At 36.3% G+C, this 18,569-nt stretch overlaps 8 non-coding genes across 8 annotated transcripts; all 8 read right to left on the minus strand.

The window, feature by feature from the left end:
* Positions 1-6,556: 6,556 nt before the first annotated feature.
* On the minus strand, positions 6,557-6,645 carry TRNAY-GUA (transfer RNA tyrosine (anticodon GUA)). Its single transcript is given in 2 exon segments — positions 6,557-6,592; positions 6,609-6,645. It is a non-coding gene; the product is annotated as a tRNA-Tyr (tRNA).
* A 3,340-nt stretch (positions 6,646-9,985) lies between these two features.
* TRNAY-GUA (transfer RNA tyrosine (anticodon GUA)) lies at positions 9,986-10,074 on the minus strand. Its single transcript is given in 2 exon segments — positions 9,986-10,021; positions 10,038-10,074. It is a non-coding gene; the product is annotated as a tRNA-Tyr (tRNA).
* A 328-nt stretch (positions 10,075-10,402) lies between these two features.
* TRNAY-GUA (transfer RNA tyrosine (anticodon GUA)) lies at positions 10,403-10,491 on the minus strand. Its single transcript is given in 2 exon segments — positions 10,403-10,438; positions 10,455-10,491. It is a non-coding gene; the product is annotated as a tRNA-Tyr (tRNA).
* A 79-nt stretch (positions 10,492-10,570) lies between these two features.
* TRNAY-GUA (transfer RNA tyrosine (anticodon GUA)) lies at positions 10,571-10,665 on the minus strand. The gene is made up of 2 exons: positions 10,629-10,665; positions 10,571-10,606 (listed from the first exon to the last, which is right to left on the minus strand). It is a non-coding gene; the product is annotated as a tRNA-Tyr (tRNA).
* An 82-nt stretch (positions 10,666-10,747) lies between these two features.
* TRNAY-GUA (transfer RNA tyrosine (anticodon GUA)) lies at positions 10,748-10,836 on the minus strand. The gene is given in 2 exon segments: positions 10,748-10,783; positions 10,800-10,836. It is a non-coding gene; the product is annotated as a tRNA-Tyr (tRNA).
* A 98-nt stretch (positions 10,837-10,934) lies between these two features.
* Positions 10,935-11,023, minus strand: TRNAY-GUA (transfer RNA tyrosine (anticodon GUA)). Its single transcript is given in 2 exon segments — positions 10,935-10,970; positions 10,987-11,023. It is a non-coding gene; the product is annotated as a tRNA-Tyr (tRNA).
* An 84-nt stretch (positions 11,024-11,107) lies between these two features.
* TRNAY-GUA (transfer RNA tyrosine (anticodon GUA)) lies at positions 11,108-11,196 on the minus strand. Its single transcript is given in 2 exon segments — positions 11,108-11,143; positions 11,160-11,196. It is a non-coding gene; the product is annotated as a tRNA-Tyr (tRNA).
* Positions 11,197-11,282: 86 nt separating this feature from the next.
* On the minus strand, positions 11,283-11,371 carry TRNAY-GUA (transfer RNA tyrosine (anticodon GUA)). The gene is given in 2 exon segments: positions 11,283-11,318; positions 11,335-11,371. It is a non-coding gene; the product is annotated as a tRNA-Tyr (tRNA).
* Positions 11,372-18,569: the final 7,198 nt, after the last annotated feature.

Raw genomic sequence — 18,569 nt, forward strand, 5'->3', positions numbered from 1 at the left:
CTGGCTGGTCTCTGTCCTCATGTCCCCTTGTTTGTCCCTTTTGTACATAAATGTGTCCCTCTTCTCTCCCCGCCTCTCTCTTTAGTTATCATATTATATTATATTGCCATTTCTGTGTTGTTTATCTAATGTTCTTTGAATTCGTAATGAAGAACCTTAATTTACAAGCATTGCTTAACTTAGGTTTCCTCGTCTTCCTTTAAAAAAAATTTTTTTTTTCTGTCTTAAGCTGTATAATGTATTTAAACAGGGGCGGAAATCTCTCCCAAAAGGTAGGGGGACAAGGGGCTGGAAAATTTGACAGGCAAAAAAAAGGTTATCACCCCTAATAATATTGTAGGTCATTTCGACGAAAATAAATTTGACAAGCAAAAAAAATAAAATAAAAAAATAAAAAAAAGGTTATCATCCCAAAAGTAAGGTCATCTCGTCCTAAAGTACATGTTTTATTTCGATTTTGAATGATGTATTTCTTACCATCATAATAGACCACAAATAGTAGGGAAGACATTTGATATTGTGTCCCCCCCCCCCTACTATTTTGAGTAGGGGGGACACGTCCCCCCTGGGATTTCCGCCCATGTATTTAAAAACAATGTTTTCTGCATACTCTGTTTTATGTATACCTGTATGTTTTATCATGTACTCTACTTATTGTTTCACTCGGCATACACACTTGTATGTTTGTAATGTATTCAAACTCAAAGTTGGAAGACGAATAAAATGAACCTAACTAACTTAACTTAAAAGCAGGAAGAACTCGACGATACTAAATTTCGATTGTTCAATTTAAGCAATGTCGCCCTCTTTTGGCTATATTATTTAAGACAGTCAATATTATCATTGCAACGCAATAAAATAAATTAAGTTATTTACCGATCACCATGAGGTAATAAATCCAGACTAGGAATTTATTATTCTTTTTTCCGAAAAGGGGAAAACTCGTTCTAATGACATGACCATCTCCCAGGGACAGCGGAACGTATTTTCGTTTGGGGGGGGGGGGGTGGCAAAGACCCCAAAAGGGCACTCACATGTCAAGATGGGCATTTTGGTGCAAACGAGTATTTTCACCATGAGATTATCATCTGCGTGAAGTATATATAGTTATGTGTTTTGTAATAATATAAGTTGAGCAAAGCCTTTTTGAAGTGATTTTTGATTGATAATTAAAATATATACTTAGGCTTTATTATTTCCCGGTTTTGAAAAAAAAATCAAATATGAAGTTGTAAAACTCGTTTTTGGTCAATAATTATGGCGCTAATTACTGCTTTAAAAAAGCATCCTTGTGACATATTGCGAGCGAGAAGGCTAGCTCAAACTTCTTGACACTTAATGTAATTAGACATACAAATTAACCATTCCGAGCAGTTTTTTTAATCATGAAAAAAATGCGTATCTACCTAAAGAATGATCGCGAAGGCGAAGCGCGAGCTGAAATTTTATACTGACCAGAAAAGGAACCTGTTACGGACTGCATTAGTGACAAATGAATGGAATACATATCTCGCCAATCATGCCAATCATAATGATGCGAGTGTGAGCTGGAAATTTGTGATATTCCAACTTGAAAACTGGACATTCTAAACAATTTTTGTAACCAGGAACAGAATGAGTACCTTGATAAACAATAATTGATGCAAGCGCGAAACGCAAGCCAGAAATGTGTGATATTCCAATCTGAAAACTGGACATTCTAAGCATTTTTGTGAACATTAACAGGATGAGTACCTTACTAAACAATAATTGATGCGAGCGCGAAGCGCGGGCCAAAAAAATATGATTTTTCTATCCTAAAATATATTGTGTTGTACTTCAAAAAGGGTATTTCATTTTGAAAAAATGGCACATTTCATTTAAAAAAAAAGGCATTCTCCATTTTGAAAAAAGGGATTCTGCCGCCACTGCCATCTCCTATTTTTTTAGTGATCTGAGGCATGGTATACTCTGAAAAACTCTTGTGATATTCGTTTAGAATTATTTTGTCCCTTATTTTAGTAAACATGGTAAAGCAAAACCTCCAAATTGGTGTTCAAAAACCTCTCTTTCTACAATGGACACGACATGAGAATTGCGCTTGTCTCCTGGGGGGGGGGGGCACTTACATTGACGAGTGGATACCATACGCGACCAAAAAACACGTAAAAATATGTCTTTTTCAAGATAGGGCACGTTACGTACGTAACGTAATAAGGGTGTCAAAAACACTAAAATAATGAAAAAAGGGTATATATTTTCGCTAGGAAAGCTACGTGTTTAGGGTCAAATTAGCGAGGGTTATAAAAAAATAAGACTAAAATGTTTTAGAAAGGATGTACTTTTTGCCCCAAGAGTCGTGTTTAGAGTACGATTTGCGCGAGGTGTGGGGAGGTGGGGCTGTACTAAACCCAATGGAAGTGCCCCCCCCCCCCTGGGGGCTTGTCTTTTTTAATGTGAAGAATCTCCCCTTTGCATTAGGGATTTTATCTCGTCCTTTGGGGGAGCGAGAACACTCCCACGTCCCCACCTCTTCCTTTTTAAAATAATCTGTATATATGAAATTCTGCATCCTCTTTTATGTTTATGGCTGGTTCAAGTTGGGTTTATTAACATGAATTATGAGAGAAGTTACTTTCCAGGAATATCTCATTTTAGTTGCATTTTTAGTTGATTATTATATTGCGATCATCAGTCTATACCAACTTTGTGAACACCGACTAGCGATTTACTTCATTCCATATAGTATACAGGATAAGTCAAGAATTAACTGGCTTCTGAGGGTGAACCGATATCAAAGAGATTGAAATATAGAACTATTTGTCTAAAGATTAACTTTAAATGATTCTTGGTATGCTAATACGTTTGCAGTTGGTAAACATCTCAAGTCTCCGGTGGCAAGAGAAGAAACACACTATTTACACAATTTCTCCGAAAGTAAGAGGATTTCGAACGTATCTTTAGACGCGCTCCAGAAATTCCCTAATTTTCACGTTTTTAAATAAAAAATAAGAGCTTTGTTGACATACCAACAATACCGTTAATAGTCAAGTTTTTTTCATTATTTACATGTTTTTACAGCTACTTGGAAAGTTAGAAGCGTTACTTTTAAGAAGAAAGATAATTATACATGTTTTACTCTTTTGTGGCTGAAATATTTTCCTTGAGGAACACAACAACGAGCCAATTCTTTGTCGTAGGAGGTTAATTCGGACTCTCCCTTAATAACTCGTGTGTGTATAACGTTTTCAAGAACCGTCAAACAAATACAATAATAGTTGTTTCTAGTCTATAAACACGAGGAGTTATTTTGTTGGAAACAATATTACACGAATCAAATGGCCGCCCCATTCATGCCACTGACCGATACTTAATGGAGACTTTTGCAGTAAGCCGCTCCATAATAATGCAGACAATCTCACACTTTCTAAATAGAAGTGATCAATAACTATCGATGTTGCAATTGCAGTTCTTCGAACGCAAAAAAAGAAGAGAGCAGATCGTTCGAGAATTCTGAGCATCTGCATCCAGTGGCTACCTCTTTCTTCCGTACGGATATATTGATGATACCACCACATGTTTGTGTATGCTGCTTTTTTTTTCAATATTATAATTGAAATCACCATTTTCCTTGCGTCTGTGTTCTAAACCAGTCTAATTTTATCTTTATGCATGTTTATGAAAACAAAGAATTCGCTACCCATCACCGACTTAAAAAAAGATAATTTGTTATAGGATCCTCTGGGAGATTTCGGGTAAGTTTATTTTATTCATTATTGTTATTACTATTTTTCTTACTGATGGTATGACTTTGGATTGTCTGTGTTCGATGTATCAAGGTGACAAAGGTTCTAAAGTGAATGAATTTTAAAAGATTATTTTGCAATCATTAAGCAATTTTCGACTCTATTCACCGTCCTCTTATACCTCATGTAGGTCATTAATGAAAGGTTGAAATTTTAATAATATCAGCTTTATAATATGTTATTAATTTTTTGGAAACTTGATTCGATTCGAATTTGATATGACTTGTCTCTCCGCATGTTTCAAGATCAAGTGATTTCTCGACCCAGTTTTCAAATCTTCAAAGAAAAGCGACCAAGGTGAAATTGAAGTTGAATAATATGGAAACAGTGTAATTTTAGATGCAGTCAAACTTCGAAACATTAACCACGATTTTTTTGTCTGTGTGTGTGTTTGTGCGTGTTTTAGGGGGAAGTGTCAATTGGTGATAAAACAATACACTGACGTTATTAATAGTGACAATTTTTTTATCGTAGGCTGCCCTTTCATAAATCATTTTATTTTCTGTATGAAGGAAACTTTTTTTTCTCATAAAACAAAATCTGAAGGTTCGCCTGTTTGTTGCTGTCATAATTGTCTTTCACCTAATGTTGACAAACTTATCCTCATTAGTAGTAATTGAGTAAACCTCTAATCAAATTTAATGACGAGTTATGAACCAGCTTGGTGAATTTGCGTGAGAATTCCACACGTACTGTCACCATGATCACATGATCATCGCCGACTATTCTGACTAGTTAGTCACACCAACGTAACCGACTCCAGAACGATCAAAATCATTACGTTATTTCGAATGGCGCAATCGGTAGGGTGGGAATCGATTTCGGTCGGTGAGCTTGAGTATATTGTGCGTGACATTTTGCAGAAGCGCACCTTCTCGTGAAAGCATTTTATTTTCGTGAACACAATCATGAATAATCTTGAAATAGAAATCATTTAATACGTCTAGTCATATAAGCCCAGCTGTCCAGAGCAAGCTCACCAGAGACCTATTACGAGGGGCGTGTTCCATGCGCCATTTCCTAACTCCCTTCGTGTCACGTTAGCTTTTCTGTTTTTGCTTTAAAAGAATGCTGATTAATTCCCTATTGTCATAATTATAGTCGACACAAAGGAAGAGACATTTCGAGGCCGAGAATAGACGCAAACAGATGTACGAGGGAATCATTCCCAATAGAAAACAATAAACCAGGACGGTACTTCGCACATTTTAGTGACGTAATGGACGTGGTTTCATGGCTCCAAATGGCGAGTGAGGAGGAGGGGGGGGGGGTAATCCCATAATGAATATGACAATCATGCAAGAAATTAAAAAGGGATTTTTTTCCCCTTGGCGTACAAATTAATTAATCCCTTGATAATGACGAATCAAACAGAAATGATAATATACCTTAAAGACTATATAGGTATATTTGGTAATGTGAGGTTTCCTTTCACTTCCGTTATAATCTTGAGTTATTTAGTGGGGTGCACATTCCAATTACCAGATTTCCTAGACTCTATACTTCCTATTTATTCTTCTTCTATGTAAAAGGAAAATTATGATTTGTAGCCACATTTTATTCATATCTAATCTGTAATTATTTGCGATGCCAATTTGTATTCGATTAATTAGAATTCGGCGAATCATTAACTCTTGGGTGTTAAAAATTCGCCCCAAATGACTATATAAAATAAAAACACCATTATTTTTGACAATGATTATTCTTGCAGTTGTAAAAAAATTATAAAATACTGATTTGGGATAAAGGAAAACCATCTGCCTGACAATATATTTTTTTTGTAACAAAAATGTCATTTTTTTTCCTTTCTTTTTAACCCTTCCACATGGTTCCTTTATCATGTTTATTGAAATCTGACAATATGGTATAGCTAAAAGGCATTTTAATCCTCTTTATGACAAATACATTGAATATATTATTTAGCATTCAAATGCAAGTGTTTCTTTGGAAAGTTGGGATTGGTACATTTTTAATCTTGCTTTAATTAGGCAAAACCACACCCCATAGGCTGACTAGATTACACTGTAAAAAATGAAGTGCTCATTTTTTACAGTGTATTCTTGCACCGAATGACATGCGTTTCATCAACACTCCTTTTTTTCAAAAACATATACTTTTATTATATTTTTCATCCTCCTCTCTTTGATTATACTTGTTTGGTTTTTGGTTTCTATGTACAGATATACATGTTTATATTTGCTCCACCATCTTTTTTTAAAGGTGTTGAATGTTGGAAAAGGAAGAGTTTTTATCATTGTCGACTCTTTCCTTATTATTTCATTTCGCTTTTATTTCGCAACGCCGTTTACTGTTAAGAAAATTACATTAGCAGTTTGAACAACCATGCTTAATCTATTAAGAAATAAGTATTAAAATATAAATATTGTTTAAGATTTATATTATGCACTAACTTGTTTTAACATGCAGATTCTGTGAGGTTAATAATAATATAAACAACGTTGTATAATAAAAATGTTTTAACTGTGTAAGGGCATTGACAAGGAATTGTTGGGAAATTTTTGAGTTTATTTCCCTAATACAATGTTTAACATTTAAGTTTTATAGTGAGGGGAAGAGAAAGAGGGATTGAAAGACAGAGAAAATGATAGAGAGGGGGAGAGAGGGGGATCAATGTGAATTTGTATCATGTAGACATAATGGAGTTATATTTTTTTATCACAATTATTAACCCCTAGTAGGGGTTCAGACCCCCTAAAATATTGTCAGAGACATCATAGCTGTACAAAAAAAGAAGAAAAAAAAAGGACCACTCCACCGAACCGGATTCGAACCAGTGACCTAAGGATGACAGTGTTTATACCTCTACAGTCCTCCGCTCTACCAACTGAGCTATCGGTGGCTGCTGGCGGAGAGGGCGCACATAATGGAATACAATCCAAAGAAAGAAAAAAAACCTCGGTACGCGTGCGTGAGACGGTTATGTCAATGAGTCATAAAGCTCGTCAATACAAAGGAGAAACAGTGTCTTATCGTTCTGTAAATATTTCGCAATGCACATGCAAGTTGCGTAGGTTTATGATTATTTACCATGGATAGCTTACTATGTTGCATGAAAATCGATATCAAATTACTAGGCCTTCCGTAAAATGAAACATATTTTGAAACAGGAATAAAAAGATAATAGTATATTTTTTCAAGGAAAGATTATCACATTTTTGTTTGTGTTTCCACCTTTTGCAAAGGGAGAGATGTGAAAAGGATAGGCCCCCAAAAGCTCACTAACGATATATTTTAATTAACATATAAACTTCAACAAAGTAGTGGTAACCGTGACATTTTCCTCCATTTGAAAGACAAAAATGAATAATTAAAATAAAAAATGACGCCCGGCCCGGCTCTTTGTCGGTTTTAAAGTCTATAGGCCGGTCGAGTAAATTTCAAAATTTGTCAAAAAATATAGTGGGGTACTCTGCCTGGCGGGGCCTACATTAATTTGATTTAAAATTGGTTCCGTCTTTCCTCTTCCTAAACTAAAGGCCCGTTATCAGTAGCGTACCTAGGATTTTCCACAGGGGGGGGGGGGGGCAAAACCGTCCGCCAAAAAATTTGACAAGCAAAAAAAAAAGGCCTTCAATCACAAATAAAGGATTTCGTACGAGAAAAAAAATTGACAAGCAAAAAAAAAAAAAATAAATAAAAGGTTTTCAAGCATGTCAGGGGGGGGGGGCAAAAAAGTTTTCAAGCTCGTCAGGGGGGGGGGGCAAAAAAGGTCTTCAAGCTCGTCAGGGGGGGGCAGGGATGCGTCCTTTGCATGGGTTGTGACTCGTCAGGGGGGGGGGTCAAACTGCCCCCCCCCCGTAGGTACGCTATAGTGCCCGTAATTCTTATATATGTTTTTAAAAATGTTTTTTTTTATCCACCATCAAATACGTTATTCTCCCTCCATAGTCAGTCGACTATAATAATTAAACATGGATGTACGCAGCTGTCTGACCAGGGAAGCCTGTCATTCAGGATTCAAATTGATTCGTATTTTTATAAAATGCCTTTGCACTTTAATAACATATTTATGACTAGTATGGGACCGAAGGAATTGCCCTTACATAAACAGCATTTACGCTGATAGGTTTATGTCAAGTTGGATCAGAGTTTGACGTCCCAAGAGTGACATAAAACTCTAGAATAGAAATATTTTGTTGTTTTTCAGTGAAAAAAGGCCTATATAATTTCATTTTTGTATAATAAATTTTCGTGATTTGAACAAAGTGTTTTCTCGAGTTTTGACTTGTGGTAGTACTTGTTTTTGCAGATTTTGTTGATAATTATAATCAATTCCTTCACTAATTAAGAGAAATAGAAAATAGTATTTAATGTTTAAAGCGATTAAAGGGCGCTTACAAGGAATTATACACGTACACAAGTGTGCATTATTGTCGGGAAGGTATGGGGCGGGGCACCTGATTTTTCAAGTAGTGAAAAAAAGAGATTAAAAAGGTAGAAAACAAAAAATGAACAAAGATATAAAAAAAAAAAAGAGAGTATGAAACATGTAAAAAGAGAAGTGTGTCATGTAATTAGTCATTGCCCCTATTGGTCAATGGAAGAAAAGGAATTAAGAATATATGTTACTTATAGGTCGTCTTGACCCCCCCCCCCTTCAAAATCGCTTATCTCCGAAGAACGTGGGATCAAAACAGACTGACATGACTGAGAAGAGAGAGAGAGGGGGTATCCCCTTTGTGTCTTCATAACTTTCTTTCCAAATTTGCATATATAGTTGGTCTTCTATATTTAAATAATAATTGGTCATGCATGGAGTGTTATTTGCTTTAAATCCAGAATCATAATTAACCCCCATGTTAATCATTCATGGATTGGCGACCGAGAAGGCGTATCATTTTCCAGTCATTATTCATTTCCCGGGCTCATTATTGACCAGCATGTCTCGCGGTTAATCATTATCTAAATACTGTTTCATTATAGTTATTTTCCCCACACTTTTGGTGGCGGTATTCGCGGTTACCGTTTCGAAAAACCATGGGCCTAATCTCATACATGAAATGGACACGAAATTACTATGTTCTAATCCATATGATCCAGGAGAAAGTTGACATTGACATGGCTGAGTAGGGAAATCCACCATCCCTCTCTCTCTCTCTCCCCCTATCTATCTATCTATCTATCTATCTATCTATCTATCTATCTATCTATCTATCTATCTATCTATCTATCTATCTATCTATCTATCTATCTATCTATCTATCTATCTATCTATCTATCTATTTATCTACATACATACCTATCTATATATCTATCTATCTACATACCTACCTACCTACCTATCTATCTATCTACCTATCTATTTATCTATCTACCTACCTACCTACATAATCTATCTATCTATCTATCTATCTATCTATCTATCTATCTATCTATCTATCTATCTATCTATCTATCTATCTATCTATCTATCTATCTATCTATCTATCTATCTATCTATTTATCTACCTACATACCTATCTATCTACCTATCTACCTACCTACCTACATATCTACCTATCTATCTGTCTATATATCCATCTATCTATCTATATATCTATCTACCTATCTACCTACCTACCTATATATCTATCTATCTACCTACCTACCTACCTACATACCTACATATCTATCTATCTATCTACCTACATATCTATCTATCTATCTACCTACCTACCTACCTACCTACCTACCTACCTACCTATCTATCTATCTATTTATATATCTATCTTCATGTATCTATCTATCTACATACTTACCTATCTATCTATCTATCTACCTACCTATCTATCTATATATCTATCTATCTATCTACATACCTACCTACCTATACTCTATCTATCTACCTACCTACCTATCTATCTATCTATCTATCTATCTACCTATCTACTATCTCTCTCTCTCTCTCTCCTCCCATCCACCCCTTCCCCGCCCTTCTATCTATTTCTTTCTCTCTCCACCAACCTCCCTAGATTACTAAAGATGATTTTATATAAAATTTAGAATCTACTATAATTAATTCTCTGCTACCCCCCTCCCCATTTCCTATCTTAAAAGCAGTGCAACTAAAATATATTATAAACATAGTGACAAATTATTAAGTAATTCCTCTTAAAAACAGAAGAGGAAAAAGAAGAATAGATACAACAGCAATGCAAAAAAAAAGGAAGGGAAAAAGAAGGGACGAAAAAAAGTACCCCTCCACCGAACCGGATTTGAACCAGTGACCTAAGGATGTCAGTGCTAATACCTCTACAGTCCTCCGCTCTACCAACTGAGCTATCGGTGGCTGTTGGCGGAGAGGGTTTATATGATAAAATAATTTTAAGAAAAGAGGGTGGAAGGAAAACAAAGTTACCACTCCACCGAACCGGATTCGAAACAGTGACCTAAAGATGGCAGTGCTAGTACCTTTAAAGTACAGCCCTCCGCTCTACCAATATCAACGGCTGTTGCTGGAGGGGGCGCACATAATTAACTAATTGAAAGAGAATTATAATAATAGTCATTTTCGTTAACATAGCGCATACATAAATAATACATAATAAATATGCCTCTATGCCCTTCACTCAGGAGGAAAAGGGCTGGGGAGAGAGAGAGAAAAAAAAAGTTACCACTCCACCGAACCGGATTTGAACCAGTGACCTAAGGATGTCAGTGCTAATACCTCTACAGTCCTCCGCTCTACCAACTGAGCTATCGGTGGTTGCAGGCGGAGAGGGAGCACATAATGAAATAATTTAAAGAAAAGTGTTGGTAGAAAAGAAGAGCGAAAAAAAAACCACTCCACCGAACCGGATTTGAACCAGTGACCTAAGGATGTCAGTGCTAATACATTTACCTCTACAGTCCTCCGCTCTACCAACTGAGCTATCGGTGGTTGCTGACGGAAAGGGTGCACATTATTAAATAATTTGAAGAAAAATGGTAGTATTGAAAAAGAAAAATGAATAAGTTGCCACTCCACCGAACCGGATTCGAACCAGTGACCTAAGGATGACAGTGTTTATACCTCTACAGTCCTCCGCTCTACCAACTGAGCTATCGGTGGTTGCTGGCGGAGAGGGTACACATAATAGAATGATTCAAAGAAAAGTGTTTACAGAAAAGCAGAGAGAGGGAGAGAGAAAGGGAGAAAAAAGATACCACTCCACCGAACCGGATTTGAACCAGTGACCTAAGGATGTCAGTTCTAATACATCTACAGTCCTCCGCTCTACCAACTGAGCTATCGGTGGCTGCTGGCGGAGAGAGTGCACATAATTGAAATAATTAAACGAAAAGTGTTGGTAGAAAAGAGAGAGAAAAAAAAGAGTTACCACTCCACCGAACCGGATTTGAACCAGTGACCTAAGGATGTCAGTGCTAATACCTCTACAGTCCTCCGCTCTACCAACTGAGCTATCGGTGGCTGCTGGCGGAGAGGGTGCACATAATGGAATAGTTTAAAGAAAAGGGTGGTAGGGGAAAAGGGAAGGGAAATTAAAAAAAACACACTCCACCGAACCGGATTCGAACCAGTGACCTAAGGATGTCAGTGCTAATTCCTCTACAGTCCTCCGCTCTACCAACTGAGCTATCGGTGGTTGGTGATTGGGTAGAGGCAAATAGCAATCCAGTTGAAACATGTCTACTTCAAACAATAACCCTTTGCTGAAATGACATCTGGTCTTGAAGACATGAAAACGGACTTTGAAATTGATTATTTACTCGGGTTGCGTTTAACAATAAATTTGACAAATATTAGAGTTTTGGTTGGAGGCGACAATACTTCTTCTAATCAGGTTAAAGGCTCTCAAAGGTGAGGGGGGCACGGGCCTGATGTGCCCCTATATACCTCACCTGGATACCCCATTGGGCTTGAAAGTAGCGTAATGAGAAAAAAGATTGAGGGGGTGGGACAAATTTTGACCTTTTTTTTGACCTTTTTGATTAAAAAATATAATTTTGTAATATAATATTGACATGATAATTCAAAAAATGATATCAGATTTCAACCTCCTTTATTTTCATTTTTGGTCATTTTCTCCCCTTTCTTTTCTTGTTCGTGTCCTGTTTTTTATGTTTGGGGTACATGGCCCCAAGCCCCCTGCTCTATGTACGCCAGTGAGCTTACTACTAAGAAAGAGGAGATGTTGCACACTAATGCAATGATGATCGAGGAGTGTGTTTGAAGATTCTACAATGAGTAAAACATAAATCAATAAAGAAAAAAAATGAAGAGAAAGGTAGTAAGCTTCAGAAAGAAATAGAAACGGAAATTCCATTCTTAAGTTGATTGAAATAAGATAAGATTTATCATGCTTTCGTGGTACATAAAATATTATATCAATCATCTTATCATGATCGACCCCTATTGTTTTTTTATCAATTCCGAATCATTGCTAATTGTCACAAGGGATGTTGTCCATTCATGACTCATTATCAGGTTATTATACCTGATACACCTGATTAACCCAATTTGGTAACGAGCAATGAAGGAAGAATGGTTTGAGGTTTTTAATTAATCATACATCCTTTTCCTTAAAATACTTCCCAGTCAAGTGCAGCAGTGTCCAGACAACCCTTCTTTTCCTGTTCCGATATATTAAATACCTGGTTTCTACCTGATATGACCGATATCCACCAGCTAACATTCGTCATATCCGGTCACTATCTCGAGTACAAACTACTTGGTAGTACCAAATTGGAAACAAATTATTTATTTATTTATTCACGTTTTCTTTAAAAAGACAGGGTTGTCCCGTTCAACATGTTCAAGCCAATAGGCCTGCATTTCATGGGAGCCCTGTCACACTGATGTTTTTATAACAGAAATAAGAACGCGGCAAGAGGATGGTCATTTTGACCAAAAAATTGTTTAGAGTGTTTGTAAAAGGAAATGCAACAAAAATACATAGAAAGTTCTGCTCTTGATATCTTTGTAATCATGTGACATCCCAGCCAAAAGAGAAACACACGATCAGTTTTTATTCGCATGAGTAAAACTGAAATGAAAGAAACTAAAACCTGTTTTCCATGTAATATTTTCGAAAGTTAGCGTTGTTATCACTTCCGATAACTTTTCAACTAGCAATTCAAAACTTTTATTTTCTAAGTCATTCCTCTGGGTCAGTCATTAGACCTCATGATTGAATAAAAATCATTCTAAGACAACAGATAGTGATAAACGGAGTAACTCAGTTGAAGACCTATCCTTTATTTTCCAAATTTAGTTGCTAAGAACCTAATTGATTTTGAAAAGTGGAAATTTCCATCATCATCTAAACACTATGGCCCATATTCTGAAGTCGGGTTTAACTTAAACTCAGGTTTAAAGTTGTGGTTTAAGTATGGACAGCCAATTGTTACATAAATCACTAACAGTAGAGACATCATACTTCAGCTCATTTGGCTCGTAATCATTCATAATTGTCTAGGGAGTACATATAGATTATTGTCTTCACCATCGATGAATCAGGAAAGAGCACAGTAAACATAAAGAACGTACAACTTAATAAAAAAAATTGATACTTTTGGCTTCCCATACTTAAACCACAACTTTAAACCTGAGTCTAAGTTAAACCTGACTTCAGAATACGGGCCTATATATTTTGCGAATAAAATGACTAAGCTTCTGAATATTTCTCAGCTAAATCGTTTTGTCAGCTGTAACTAAAAACCCAAACACAACATTAAAGGAGAATGAAACTCTTGGAGCAAGTTAGCTTTTGTGAAAGCAGAAAAATCAAAGAATAATATCAACAAAACTTTGAGTAAAATAGGACTAGCAATAAAAGAGTTATGAGCATTTGAATGTCGAGATCACTAATGCTATGGAGATCCTCCCATTGGCAATGCGACCAAGATCTGTGATGTCACACACGTACAACTCTCCCATTTGGACACTGAAAATATACCCCAAAACATCTCTTTTTGCTCATTCTAATCATATGACAAACGATTCATCAATGATATAATGTTGTGAAACCTCTGTACTTGTCATCTCATAAAGAGAACACCTCACCTTGTGATAGACTCTATAAAAGTGAGAATATAAGTGAAATGAGTACTAAAGTATTGAGGGAGTTGTACGTGTGTGATATCACAGATCTTGGTCGCATTGCCGATGGGAGGATCTACATGGCACTAGTGATCTCAATATTCAAATGCTCATAACTTTCTTATTATTCATTCAATCTTCCTCAAACTTTCAACAATATGTTTCTTTGATTTTTCTTTTTGATATGGATTCAGATGGTTTCAAGGGTTTCATTCTCCTTTAACTAATATTCTCAACACCAACTGAAATAATTTCCCTGTAGAGTACCACTAACATGTTTTTAAAGTCCTACTTTGAACGCTTCCGTGTTGGGACTTTTCTGTGACGCCATGATGACGCACTTATGAAATTGCCTCCTCGAAGAAAAATAAAAAAGAAGAAGAATATTTTCCCATGGACGGGGAAATACCATGTGATATGATTCATGCTGCTATATTCTGCGCGATCACGGATAGGTATGAATAGGCTATAATTGGTTTAAGTCCCATTTCTGTGTTTTCGTGTATGGTACCACTTGCTGTGAAGTCCTTTACTCGAAGGTTTTTTTTTTCAAATAAGAGAGTCCCCATCAGTTTCATTTGCCTGGAATAATACCAGTACGGTTCCATCATCTTTCGAGGTTCAACTATTTTTTTGTCATTGGTCACTGTGGGTTTGATATAATTTTGACATCATTTCTATTTTTGAATTGTTCTTTTCCATTACACATCATAACAAATTTAGTTTGGGTTAGGGAGCTGCCTTGGACCATTTTAGGGGGTCGATGAGGCGGGGAGGCAGGGGGGGGGGGCAAGTTCTGCCGTATTGAACACTATTTTGTACATTGTAACACAGACTATAGACCAACCCAATTCATTATCCCGAATCCATGTGGTTTAGATAATTACGAGCGAGTAAAGCGATCGAGGAATCGTTGTGGAAATGCACTTTAATAAAAAAAAAAACTTTGTGTTTATCCACTGAAAGGCGATTATTGGGATATCACATCAAAGTATTGAGCCCGACCTCAGATTTAAAAACAAAAGAAAATAAAAGAAATAAGGATAGAGATGGATATATACCACGATTTCATTCGGGGTGCTCTGGGAATGTCTCTTCTTAAAGAGTCATTCGTGCGACACGTGTGAACAACATGTTATATCGCTAAAACATTGGGAAAACTTCGACATGATAGGAGAAAGTGTACCTAAGGGGGTAGTTTAACACCCATTGTCTGACAAAATATTTAATATGGGTCTCTCGAAAAGATTAGCAGCAAGAAATTTAAAGATGCATGAAACGTCACATTGTTTGTTTTATATCTTCTTTATTTTGAAGGCAATTGGATTTCATTCGGCGTATTTCAAGGGGCAGATTTAGGTGCTTATAATGGGGAGGGGCAAAATGGTTATAAAAAAGACATCGTTCCAAATTGCAACATATATTTACTCTTTAAAAAAAGCTCACCCCCCCCGATCCGCATTTGTATATCCTCAAGTAAAATAGAAATGGCTTGAATCTGTTTGATTGTTATGTCATAGCAAAAAGAAAAGGCCCTAAAATAAAAATGATAATAAAAAAAAAAGAAAATATGAATTATAACTTTAGGCTGTCATTGCTTTCTTTAAAACTAAAGTTGTTATGGAGTATTTTTGTGCAGTGGAAAATTGGTAAAATCTTCTGAACGTATTTCATTTAAAAATAATTAACAGGAAAAGTCGAAACATGGAATTTCATGTTAACATCGGTGATGAAAAAAATGTCCATCCCATTTCGGACCCCAAATGCCCCTGCCGAGTCCAGGCCGTCACATCTTAACGCCAGCCCGGCGTGAGCCCGGTGCGAACATGACACTACATTGCCTCAAGCAAGCCGCATTCCATCGCTCAAGATCACTCAAAACAACAAAATATGAATAAGAATATTGGACTATATCTGCTCCTTTCTTTCATCCAAATTCTTGTTTTGATAGATTGGTTGAAGTGATTTGTTTTCGCAGCCATGTCTTTTTATATCTTGTAGTATTACATTTACCGCTCACACCCAACATGACACGAATAAAAGAAAATGACATTTGAAATGTCTGCTATTATAGCTGTAGGCTTTTGGTCCATATGCTATGAATTATATTTTGGTGTAATGTTACTGGCATAATGCCATTTCACATCGTAATTCATTCAAACAAAAAGAACAAAAAGACACTGAACTACCAAATATGATTTACTACTATTTTCTCCTAGTGTAGGGAGGTGCAGTCAATATATCCTTAAAATTAGGAGAGAAAAGGGAGCCCTGTCCTGTAGACATAGTGTCCCATATAATGACTGAGCATTTTGATCATTAAAAAATATTTATTTTAATCTTGTTAAACACTTCTTTTTTTTTTATTCCCAAAACACAAATTGTGTAATAATTGTCCTCATTCTCATTCACAACAAATCAAGTACAGTGAGTTGTGCGAGCTTACAATGAAACTAATTTGCATGCTGCTTGGATGATGTCCTTTTCTCTGTCTTGACTTGTGTGAAGATTTTTTTTATGGGGGAGTGGCGTTTTAGGAAGATTTTTTTTCTCCAGCAATAGATTGAGTAGGGAAGTACGAATATAACTGAACTTAGGCATATTACAAAAATAATTAGGCCCTATTCATATAAATACATCAATATTAAAAATTACCTAGGCACCTCCATCCCCCACTTAGCCTGCATTTTTTTATAAAGGTGTCAATATATATATATATATATATATATATATATATATGAAAAACCCACTCAAGTCTTGATAGTTCATTATTTCAAAACAAAAAAAATGAATAAAAATAAAAACATTGTAATAATGGCTACTTTAGTCTATTGGTCACTTTGCGAAGGTACTGTTTTGGCCGAGGAATGGAAGACTTAATTCATTCATTTGACCACAGAATTGCTGTACATCACTGATTTGACCATCAAACATCAATGTCCTATCGGATTGAGGACGGAATAAGTGACAGAAATATACCCGTCATTCATCGCGTTGATGGCCCATGACAAGATGTCAATATTTACTACGAGTGAAATACGATACAGGCTATTCATAGTCTTTAAACAAAACCACTATCAACAAAGCATCACACTTACTTCTTTTTAAGATTACGGAAATGCATTTGTAGCCATCATTTCGTCACTATTATCATGTCGACAAATATGCATCTTGTTATTTGTGAATGTCTTAATCACGATACTGATGAATTTGGATGAGATATTGAAATAGGGTTTGTAAAGTAAGACTAATAACAGCGGGCAGTCGGGTGGTGACCTCAGGTGACCTTCTGCTTTACCTCCCCTGAGGACATGTGACCTGACGTGCCCTGTATCATGTGGTCGGAGAGATGACCATGGTAACGGAACGCCACGATGCTTCAAAATGACAAGGAAAAAACTCTCTCGTGTCGATTCAAGGGGTTTGCACATGAACATGATGAGTGGATGTCAAGAGCATACGATCAGCCGAATACATTGTAAAGAACGGGTAGAAATATGACTTGGACAATCGGTTTGGAAGGGGAGGGGATGCTTTGGAAGGTGAACTGGAACTCTATAATATAGGCCCAAATACTGCAGCCATGACTGCAGCAGCTGTGAATCGTTGTAATTTACTTATAGGGAACTATAGCTCTTAAATTGATGCCTTCTCTTTCCTGTGGAGCGTTTCATGAAAGGACTCGTCAGACGTTTTATCCGACAAGTCCTGTCTTATCCGACAGTAACTATGGTAACAGCGACTTCCAGCCAATCGTTATCAAGGAAAGTTGTCACACCTGACAACTTGTCGTCGGACGAAAATGTTGATGAAACACTCCACAGAAGTCTCAAGCAGAATAGCTTGATATAGACTCCCTCGTTTTCGTTATATGAAATGGATATTTTGAAAATTGATTGTTTTGCAGTTTCTGAATTCATGATTTAAATTTCTTTCATATACCCTCTAAATTCCGTAGATTGAAAGTCAGTCTAATAGATTGCTGTCAGGGACCAATTCACAATTGGATCAAAAGTTTCAATGGAACAAGATTGAATTATATATCTATTAATTTGAACATTCAATCCAACTTTGGATTGGTCCCTAATGGCAATCTATTTCAATCTACGGAATTTAGAGAGTAAATCCGATGACATCATTTCATTGTATGTATTTCAGTGACATACATAATATAAAGAAAATATTGATGGTGCACAACATGGCATTTTGTTGGAAAATTTTCGCGAGCGAGCGAAAAAATTGGACTTTAAAATCAAAATTGATAATAATATCGAACATAATATATCATACATTTCACCCCCTTTCCTTAATTTTCTTTCCTTTTCTCCTTTTTACCATTTTATTTATGTTTTTTTTTTTTGGGGGGGTGGGCAGAGCCCCCAAGCCTCGCATCTGTGCGTCATTGGTTATTTCTTTATAGGTGGGCCTATGCCAACTATAATTATATTAATTGAAAAATAACAATCTAAGTTACCATAACTAATAAGAGATTTTGAGCAAGCCTATTATCGATTATTCGTAACAAAAAGCGTCATTTTTTATTCGCTCGATTTATTCTCTCACCGTAAATTTTGTTTTCTTATTTCCCTTATCATAAACGTCGGCACCCTCAGAATCTTGGCCCACTGTGCCACTGGTCAGTCAAGCATAATGCTACCTCCCAAGTTCAATCCCCACCCCCTCCTCTTTGCGCCACCCCCACCCCTCCCCTCCATTTTTCTCGGTGAATGCAAAACAACACG

Source organism: Lytechinus pictus, chromosome 17 (assembly GCF_037042905.1).
Source record: "Lytechinus pictus isolate F3 Inbred chromosome 17, Lp3.0, whole genome shotgun sequence".
NCBI classification, from domain to species: domain Eukaryota; kingdom Metazoa; phylum Echinodermata; class Echinoidea; order Temnopleuroida; family Toxopneustidae; genus Lytechinus; species Lytechinus pictus.